Source organism: Mercenaria mercenaria, chromosome 16 (assembly GCF_021730395.1).
Source record: "Mercenaria mercenaria strain notata chromosome 16, MADL_Memer_1, whole genome shotgun sequence".
NCBI classification, from domain to species: domain Eukaryota; kingdom Metazoa; phylum Mollusca; class Bivalvia; order Venerida; family Veneridae; genus Mercenaria; species Mercenaria mercenaria.
The window spans coordinates 40068054-40078941 of record NC_069376.1 but is presented as its reverse complement, the minus strand read 5'-3'; the positions used below and the strand labels follow the sequence as shown (position 1 = coordinate 40078941).

At 32.6% G+C, this 10888-nt stretch overlaps 1 long non-coding RNA gene across 1 annotated transcript; it reads right to left on the bottom strand.

The window, feature by feature from the left end:
- LOC128549643 (uncharacterized) lies at window positions 1-8609 on the bottom strand. The gene is made up of 2 exons (XR_008367839.1): window positions 7631-8609; window positions 1-6721 (listed from the first exon to the last, which is right to left on the bottom strand). It is a non-coding gene; the product is annotated as an uncharacterized LOC128549643 (long non-coding RNA).
- Between the last annotated feature and the right edge of the window lie 2279 nt (window positions 8610-10888).

Here is a 10888-nt window from a genome sequence, read left to right as displayed (position 1 = left end):
TGAAACTTACAGAAGACAGTTTTATTCTGAATCATATTCAGATCAATAAATATACAGATAAAAACATCAAATATAAACAAACATAACAATGGTCATGGCCATTCTACAACTGAAATCACGACCGACTATTATCACAGATACTACTAAAATATCACATTCCTAAATACATTTTATCACAGATATACACTACACATATTTTTATATCCTTGAGATTTCTTCCACGCCGCCATTACATCATACCCTGATTGCGCCGCATATATGTTTAAACAAAGCTGCCTACTCATTTGAGTATACATCTTCAAGAATACATCAAGGCCTAAGCCTTTTGTCCAAAGAAGAAATCTTAAACTAAAATCTAAATTATTTACAACACATGTAACTTACATTCATAAATATATGAGCACATGAAACAATATAAAAAGTAACAAAATAACTAAATGTTAAATAAAAGGTAATGTCATAACAACATAGCAATGTTCTACATAAAGGTGGTTAATCAGATTTGGTCAGCTAAAGAATATGTTCAAAACTTAACCAATTGATCATTTTCACTTATCTAAGTTCACCGAGTTCTTAATACTTGACATATCTTCACTGGAAGTATTTCTAAAATAGGATTTTCCTATCCTAGTTGCCCAACCAAGGTTGCGTTATTCTAGTATGAGCATAAATCAAATTAACATATTTTGCCTAAGGAATAATATGAATATAATCACAACTACATCAGATTGTAAAGATTTGCACTGACATATTCTGCCGAAATTCTTTACAAATGCAAGTGTATTAAATTTATATTACCTCCCTTTGTCTATCTCGGTTGCGCAACCAAAATAGAATGAAAAAAGATAAATTCCAAAGCTACAGAATCTTTTAAAATTTGTCTTTCATTTCAGGATGTTAAAATAACCAACTATTTATCCAATGCAAATGTAAAGTTAAAATTATATTGAAATCAAAGAAATAGACAACTTTTTTTTTGTTCCTTAAATAAATCTCTTAACAGAATATAGGAAAAATGTCATAAAATGTGGCTCAAATATGACTGACCATCTTTAATACATATTGCATAAAAAAGAATCAAAGTGCATAAATTTTCAAAATATAAAATATATTCAGTCAGCTGCACAGGTAAAGTTATCATGTACAAAAAGTATCACAGTCAACAAAGCATCACAGTTTTGCTATATCACCGGTAACTATTAAAAATATTCATTCATAAAATGAGTAAACATATATAAATACAATAACAAAATAATAACATTACATATATAAATACAATCATAGAAATATAACAATACAACTGGTAAGAAATATAAAAAAAACAACAGTTTTCAAACTTATCAGTATGCATATGGCAAGTGACAAAGCTTGATTTTTTTTAAATTGTACATTTACACAATATTATGCTAATCTAGCATTACAATATAAACCAGTTTAGATATTGTTGTGAGATATACTATATGATCATTAAATGTTTGCATTCTACAGCTGTCTTTACTGCTCTTTATAATAAGAATTCAAAAAGAAAGCGTCACTTCTACTGAAAGGGTCAACCATGTTCGCTTATGAGACACATACGGACATTGAAAAACATTACTTCTCGATGCAATAAACCACCATTATTCAAAATTAAAAAAGCTGGCCAATCGCCTTCTCTTCAGTAACAATACTCGCATCTAATGCGAGTCGAACTTCTACCTGCTGATTGCGGTCATGCACCTGATCCATTTTCTGAGAAAAATTCTGAGAACCATATGAAGATTTCAAAATAGTCTATCAACAAATAGTATATTAACAAGTCTATAAAATAAGCATAAAATATTTCAAATTTGGAAATGTAAAGAAACGTAAATTTAGGAGCATGTATTTTTCAAAATTGCTCTATGCAGCATCAAAATTTTTAACCGGGTCCTATCAAAAAGAGGTATGAAAATCATATAAAATTTCATTTGCATGGCATATAATCTTAAAATTCGATCACATTAAGAAAAACGTAGTTGTCATTATGCACAGTAACTTAAAAGATATATATTAACACTGTCCAACATTGCAGTAAAACAGAGTCAGTCTATTTTATTGACATCTCTTCGGTATGTCAAAGGGACATACCTAAGTTTTAATCTACCTTGTCATAGCTTTTATACATCTTAAATTGGTAGACCTTTACGGCATAAAGCAATGAAGATCCGTGAAGACGTTCATAAGAAGAAGACATTTAAAGGTATTCCCATTTTTAGCTCCAATGGCTCCTAAAAGGGGTCATGTGCCTCCATATTGAGTAAACTTGGCCTTAAAATCACACTACAGACCTGCAGAAGTTTGATGAAGACCCATCCAGCGGATCATGAGGTGAAACAGATCAAAGGTATTTCTAATTTTAGATATAGCATTCCGTATAAGAGACCAAGCGACACCATGTTGATAAATGTTACAGAGGGGCTTATAATGCTGCTATAGACCAATTTTGATTAAGATCAATCAAGCAGTTCAAGAAAACAAGAGCTTTCCGTAAGACAGCGCACTCTACTATTCGGCGATTTGACAGTGAAACGAATTATGTCTCAATAAGAGACGAAGATACACCAAGATATAAAAAGACCCTACTAAGTTCCTACTCAGAGGGTTTAAAGGTCAAGTATGGAAGGGGTAATTACATTCTTTATTTTGATGGAATAAAATTATATCAGAAAAAAAACAGTCCAAGAAACTATTTGAACATAAAGTATAAACAAGTTTTTAAGAAAAAATAAGTATGAAAGGGGCATAATAGCCCCTTCTCAAATTATATGCATGCTTTACATTCCATTGCCAGAACGAGGCTGAGATGGGTCTGTTGTAAACATTATCTCAGAGCAGTATTACTGCTTCCAGTGTTAAAGTACACTGTTTATGATCAGATAGGAAAACACACAAAGTTTAATGATTAATTACTTTTAATGTGTTCCAAAGTGTAATTCAAATGACTGATGTTATTTTAATCTGAGTTTTAATAAATTTTCCAAAGATGAATTGGGTATTTAAAATAAGGCGAGATGTGTGTCAGTGAGTGATTTCCAGGTATGTACATACAATATTCATTATAATCACATTTTTTGTATTTTCGAAAATGAAGTTCGCAGTCAAATAAAATTTTATCAAAAATACACAAACTTCATTAAAGAAGGTTATTAGAGTAAATAGTATATTTGCTAGTAAAATGCATTTCCAATTTTACCATATTTATTTTTTATACCATAGATTTCTGTTGTTTTTTTTCTGAACAGATCTCTAAGTCAGCAGTTGTTTGTTCCTAGCATATACAGGCTGACCACAACTTAAACCAAGACAAATTTCAAAAAAGAACACTAAGTCTAATAGTTAGAAAAATAAAATAATTGCTGACATTATGTTTTGTATTGTACTTCAGTCATTTCAGTGTTCAGAAATGAAGGAGGCTGTTTTCAAATTCCTTTAATTTATTTATTTTCTGACAAAAAATGTGAAACAATGGAGAGTACAAAAGAACCATCTACAACTGGAGGAAGAACATTGACAGCAGTCCTACTTTATGTTGAACAAGGGCCGAAAATATCAACACTGAAGGACTGGACCTGCGCTAGAAAAAATAAGAATGTATTGCTTTAGCCAGCCAACTTAAACATTTAAACTTAAATGCTTTGTTATTTCTCCACAATGGTTGAGTTTGTTTTTCACTGTAGTCCAGCCAATCTGGTTTCTATATGATGATCATTTCTTTTCCCTGAATTTAACTTGAAGGTATTTGATCTTTAATAGCCCAAGTGGAGGGATCTCTAGTCGGATCATAGACCTGTCTGTCTGGACTTGTATCTAACCAGGGTGCCCTAAAACTGACAACCAAATAAGGGGTTTTAAATGGTTTTCACAGACTTAAGCATACCTTTTGGCTGCTATTGGTACATAAGCTAGCCTGTGTTGGTGTCACTTAAAATAAGATGAAATAATATGGTTGGGAAAGAATCTGACTGCTCTGAACAAACTTTACCATGTAAACAACTTACTAGCCCTAATAGTACAAGCAATCAGTGTTTATAATCAGAACTTAAAAGCTGGCCACTTCTACAGCTGCATAAATTGACCAATTAGTTACAGTTTTAGAGATAAGATGTGTATTGATGATTTAGTTTCATACAGGTAAACAAGCTGAAAAACAATAACAACAAAAGTATAGATATTTGATCTTACTTTAAAAATAGTGTATGTAGTTTTCACTATAATATTCATAAATATTCTTTAGAAGAGAACATGTAAGTTCCAATATAATCTTCAGCAGAAAAAAATGTTATATTAGGGATTAAACTGGTATATATCACTATCACTATAGTAGCTGCCATTCTGCTTATCAGCGATGTTTACAACTGACCCATCTCAGCCTCGCTCTGGGAATCTCATTCAATATTCATGAAATAATATTAAGAAGGGCCTATTTGGTCAAAAATACAAATCAGAGTTAAAGGGATTGTTACCATACATGCAGATGATGCTGTTAAAGATATATTTTATGTTTCAAGTCATTATCTTATATTGTACTAAAGTTCTATCCAGAAAGCGAAGATTGCCAAAAAACTTTTAAGTATGAAAGGATCATAATTCTGTCGAAAATACAATTAGAGTTATGGGGACTGTAACCACATATGCAGATGATGATAAAGAAATGTCTTTAATTTCAAGTCATTATCTTTTAAAGTACCAAAGATATGTCTATAAACGAAGCCTTCGAAAAAATTAACTTGAAAATAATTCAAAGTTTAATAACCTGGTGACTTTGACCTTAGGTATAATGGACCCAGCCCCTATACATACTTTGTTTGTATGTTGGACAATGTTTATGTGAAGTTACAGTAAGATATAAGATATAAGCAGTAGTAACAAAGATATGACAGAAACACAAAGGCTGCCGAAAAACTTTAACCTTAGAATAACCTAAAGAATACACTGAAAATAAAACAATAATGTATACCATCAACAAGCTTTTCGTTTGATTTGACCTAGTGACCTAGTTTTTGAGCCCACATAACCCTGATTCGAAATCATGAAAGACTAATAACATTCTAACCAAGTTTTATAAAGATTTAATAAAAAATGTAGCCCCTAGAGTGTAAACAAGCTTTTTCTTTGCTTTGATCTTGTGACCTAGTTTTCGAACCCACCTGACCTAGATTAAAACTCTTCTGAGATTTCATGAAGACAGATATTCTGACCAAGTTTCATGAACATTAAATGAAAAATGCAGTCCCTAGTGCATACACAAGGTTTTTCTTTGATTTTACAATGCGACCTTATTTTTGACCGCAGATGACCCATATTCGGTGTTGACCTAGATTTTATCAAAAAGATCACTGTGGTAAAATTTCACGAATATCCAGTCAAAAAGCAGTCCCTATTGTACACACACAGAGTTTTTGTTATTTGGCCGGGTGACTTAGTTTGTTGGGGTTTTTTTTACTCCAGATCACCCATATTCAAAGCTGACGTAGATCTCATCAAGGCAAACATTCTGGCCATTTCTCATGAGTTTCAAACTTGAAATCTAGTGTTAACAAGATTTGTCTTTGATCTGGCATTAAACTTGTCCTAAAGAGCTCAAAGATAAACATTCTGACCAAGTTTCATGAAGATAGGGTCATAGATGTGGCCTCTAAGAGTGTTAAGAAGTTTTTCCTTTGATTTGACCGGGTGACTTAGTTTTTAACCCCAGATGATTCTGTTTCGAAACTGACCTAGAGATCATCAGGAAAACATTCTTACCAAGTTTCATTCGTATATGATTACAAATGTGGACTCCAGAGTGTTAGCAAGCTTTTCTTTTGATTTGAGCGAGTGACCTAGATTTTGAACCAACATGACCCAGTTTCGATGTTGGCCTAGCAATCATCATGATAAACATTCTGACCAATTTTAATGAAGGTAGTATCATAAATGTGGCCTCTAGAGTGTTAACAATCATTTCCTTTGATTTGACCTGGTGACCTAGTTTCTGACCCCCACATAACCAAGATTTAATCTTCAAAGTTCCTGACCCCATATAACCAAGATTCAAACATTTTGATATCAAACTGAAACTGTCGACTCTAGAGTGTTAACAAGATTTTACTTTGATCTGGCCTACTGACCTAGTTTTTGTCCCCGCATTACTCAGTATTCAAATTGACCTAGAGATCATCAAGACAAACATTCTGACCAAGTTTCATAAAGACTGAGTCACAACTGTGGCCGCTGGTGTGTTAACAGGGCAAATGTTGATGAATGGCGGATACCGCACGACTGACGACAAAGGACGCCGGACAATGACCGATCACAATAGCTCACCTTGAGCAGTTCGTGAGCTAAAAATCATAAGTGTAACGCTTCAGACAACTCGACAGTCTTATAATTTTCAGTCACATAATTTTCTAATACTTTTTAAAAGAAGATAAATGAATGAAAATGCACTTTTGTTTTAAATTAAAATTTTTATAAATGTAACCACTGTACACCAAACCCTCTCACAAATTATATGAAGCTACATCCCAAGCTTTTAAACTGCCCCCGCAGACCGGACAGGTCTGGTAAAACATCATACAATTTTGGCACATCAACAAGTGTCCGCAGGGCCGGAAAACGGCATCGCGGACGTTAAACAAGCATATCAAACACCTGATTTCATCTGGGAGCTTCTGTCTCTCATTTCGTGGCAATCTTACGATTTCATTCTCTAGCAGGACTGAAAATAAACAAACTTGAATAAAATGACCGTTTGAACAAAATCTAACATGTTCTTGCATAAAATTGCTGTTTGCTCATGGTCTTCTAACGACGTTTTCTTTTAGCTTTAGTTAATACTAATTTTTAGCTCGATCGTGATGAAAGCTTCAAGCTTACTGGAACCACTCTCCTTCCTGGAAAAAACAGTGCTGGTGCCATCTTCAGCATTAGAGTATGTCCATTTTGTCTTATAACATCCGCAAAATCTCTTAGGATGAAAAATGTGTACTCCTCGCCCTACCGGACTTGGGCACCAACAAATTCCTCGGGATTTTGCTGAAGGCATAACAACAAAAATGACATGCGTTACTCTTACAAATGCGAGTTCCGTGGCATATCATGGTTCTGTAACAGAAAATTCAACACTGATCAAACAGTGCTTGATCATTCTTGTAAGATTTGATGGAAATCTGCCCAATAAAATAAAAGCAGCCATAATATCAAAGAATACCGCTAATTCGGGACCATAACTTCACTGAAAATCAATGAAATAAAACATGCTGACAATAAATGAGTAGTGTATATCAGCCTAGTGGTATTAAGAGCAGTTGCGCGGACAAACTCTGTGACAGGCTGACTGTCAGAAGAACAGACAGATTGACAGCACTAAAACAATATATACCCTACAAGGCAGGAGACATGATTAAAGGATACCATTGCAATTAGTAAGTTTTAAAATTACATGTATATACAATTTTTATCCATGAAATGTGTTGGGACCAGTCACTGACACATTCCGCTTCTAGGGGTACATTAAAAAAATCTCAAATTTTAAATTGATTTCTATGACGATTTTGTAACGTTATACCTGATATAATTTCACGTAACAGAAACAACAATATAATATCAAGAAGAAGAACTATTATACCTTCGACATCTTGCCTTCGATTTTGGTAATTATTGTCTGGTCTGACTGCAACTACTCTTCTAAAAGGAGCAAAGTTGTTCTGTATTTCCGGTTCTCTGTTTCTGCCAACTTCCCTGTCCCTGCTTCTCACTATACAAAACACTGTTATAACTACCAAAGCTACTAGTATTTCTTCAATCGCAGATATTATCTACAGGAATAAAAATGAAAAAGAATTTGGAAAGATTTTAAAGGAACTTTACTATGAACTCTACACATATGTCAATAAGTTTAAAATGAGTTTATCTGACTTTGAACGGAATAAGTAATAGAATTCCTGGGTTTTACTTCAAAACTTGCGTGTATAGGAGTAAACTGATATAACATATCTCAAACTCGCATAGAGAGACAATAATGATGTAAATAAATGTAATATACTCATTTCTAGAACTTAAATATTGATACTATTGCAAATGAAGGTTGTGTAACGTAACACAACACAACACGCGAGTCTGAACGTTTTTGATGTTTATTTACACAGTGGAATATTTCGTACATAACTTTCATAATTCATTTGGTAACTTCTTAAGTCTTAACAAATGTCATATTTAAAACCTAACTTAATATCTACGAGTCCCATTACTAGGTATCATGCACCTGGTCTCTCCTAGACCCTTCTCCCCGAGATATCTAAAACAACCCTTATATATAGTAATTCTCTAACATCATACATATGTACTGTCTGACAATTTGACGTATAAAACGTGTGGGTTTGATATAATAAACAATTACAAAAATGCATCATATATCAACTTGACAGGTATGTAGCTGGTGTACTGTCTAACATAACAATTGAAAACAAATAAAATAGTCTTTGATTATTTTACACTCGTTACCCACCGAAAGAAAAGAAAAATGAATTGCAAATTTAATTTTTTTAGACTTGAAGTACTGTCTCTCGTCTTACAATATGACATGTAGAATGATACTTAATATGATCAAGAACATTAGAATACTATCTGAAGGAATGATATTAAAGAACAGTGTTAAAAAAATAATCTTAAGTCATTTATGCAATTAATGGTAAACAAGAACAAAGGAGAATAGTATTTAAAACTAAACAATTTTCACAATTCATAGAAAGTCTTTTATATATATATATATATATATATATATATATATATATATATAGAGGCCTTTGTAGTGGCACTTCTCCTTTCTTCCTCCAAGACTTTTTGTTTAACCCGTGTTACATCCATATTTCACAAAACCAATAACTGTAAAATAAAGCAAAACACAGGTGAGCATCTTTTAGAATATATGCTATATAAGAGTTAGGAAAAAGATAACAATTTCGTTTAATAACATTGCTAAATTGCCTGTAATTATTGTCGCGTGTATAGAAATTTATCATGATATTTAAATTTCACTTATTTATACAAAGATTTTAATCAGCACATTATTCTTACTTTCGAATATTTTGATATTTGACTACAGATCTTAAATAATAGTAAAATCGATATTAGAAAGGAAGAAACGATAATTAGTTGTTGTTTATTTTGTTCTGTAATTTTCCAGCTGGACCATCTTCTTCGCCAAACTCCACAGGCTTCCCAGCATTGTCAGCCCACTTCACCAATTTCGCTTGGTTTCGCCATCTTTCTACACATTTGTCCCTTGGTTTCAACATCCTTCTACAGCGTAACACATCACCATCAATCTCTGTAACTAAGGATCTCTCGTCATCGGCCATGTTTTTTATAACGTTGTACCGCACTCTCCCAGTTTATGATGTTCATCCATCTAATTTTATTTGTTGAATTCTGAAATTTTCTACAGTTTTCCAAGTTATAATATTACTGTTTCATTTACGTAATGTCCAATATTTCAGATGACCAACGAAAATATTTCAGGTTATTATGTCGTAAAGCAGATGTTGTTTCCCATTTGTCATAAATGACAGATAAAATCAAAACTGCATGTTTACAAATTGTCATAATACACAAATGCAAATGTCTTCATTTTGTTTTGACAGGTATTCCCAATATATAACCGTTACATGTAATGAGTCTCCCTTTGGCTATTATATAATGACAGTCCGCAGTATGTCAGTCATGAAATACACTTCTTTTCCCAGTTTGATTTGACAGTTTGTTGGTATTTTATTCCAGTCAGTTCGTATTTTCTTTCTATAAGTGGTATCTGTACTTCGAATAAACCGTTATGTTACCGAGAACCTTACTTCTTTGTACTTTTGCAAGCTATGTCCTAAGTTTTACATTATTCGAAAAGTAAAGATATCAGCCAAACTATGTTCCTAACAAAAAGCAAACTATGTTCTAATATGAAAAATTCTAAATAATTGTATTTAAGAATGCATATGAAAGCTCCAAAAAACTACAAAATTAAGCGTTTAGTCATAATTAAATACAAACAGAAATATATACAAAACCAACACCAATATATAACAGAATATCTGATAATGATTTCTCCCATGATTTTTTTTTCAAATGTAACCTTTCTAAATGATTCAACAGAAATATAATGTCGTCCGCGAGAAAAATAAATTTTCCGACAAAATTCTCTGCATGAAAATCATAAAGGGTAACATGAAAAAGGAACAGCACGTTCGACTGATTTTGCAACTCATTGACAAAAATACTACATCAGGTCTCATAAAACAAAAAAGCTGTTATACTTAAAATATCCGGTACATACACGTACCTCATAATGCAATATATGCATCGCTTTCACGCTATGATAGTAAGACTCCGACTAAAGATTTCGGAAGACAGTATCTGTGTCTGTATAATAGTATACATCTTACAAATCAAACTGGGATATCAACTTCCAGTCTCACAAAGACAATATTAAGTAACTCTTAGTATCTCACAATATATAAATTCGACCTTACTGGAATCCACATGTTCCAGAGACAATATCAAGTAATTTTTACAAAATAAACATATTCTTCCTTGCCATATAAGGCTTCAAAATATTTCCAGCACAACAGACCAAACCAACCTTTCAATTTACTGAGACCTGAATAACCATATTTTAGTACGATAACCATGTACACATTTATTCAGCAATGACACTTTAACCCAACAATGCATTCTCATGCATAAAAACATCTTAAACATGAATTTCACGTATTTAACTAGTTTTCAGCCGTTCCTTGTATTTTCATATATATTCGTGATGAAATATTACCCATAACCTCAACAGAAACTATTTACAACTCATTTTGCGCATATCTATGAATACAACACAAGTTTC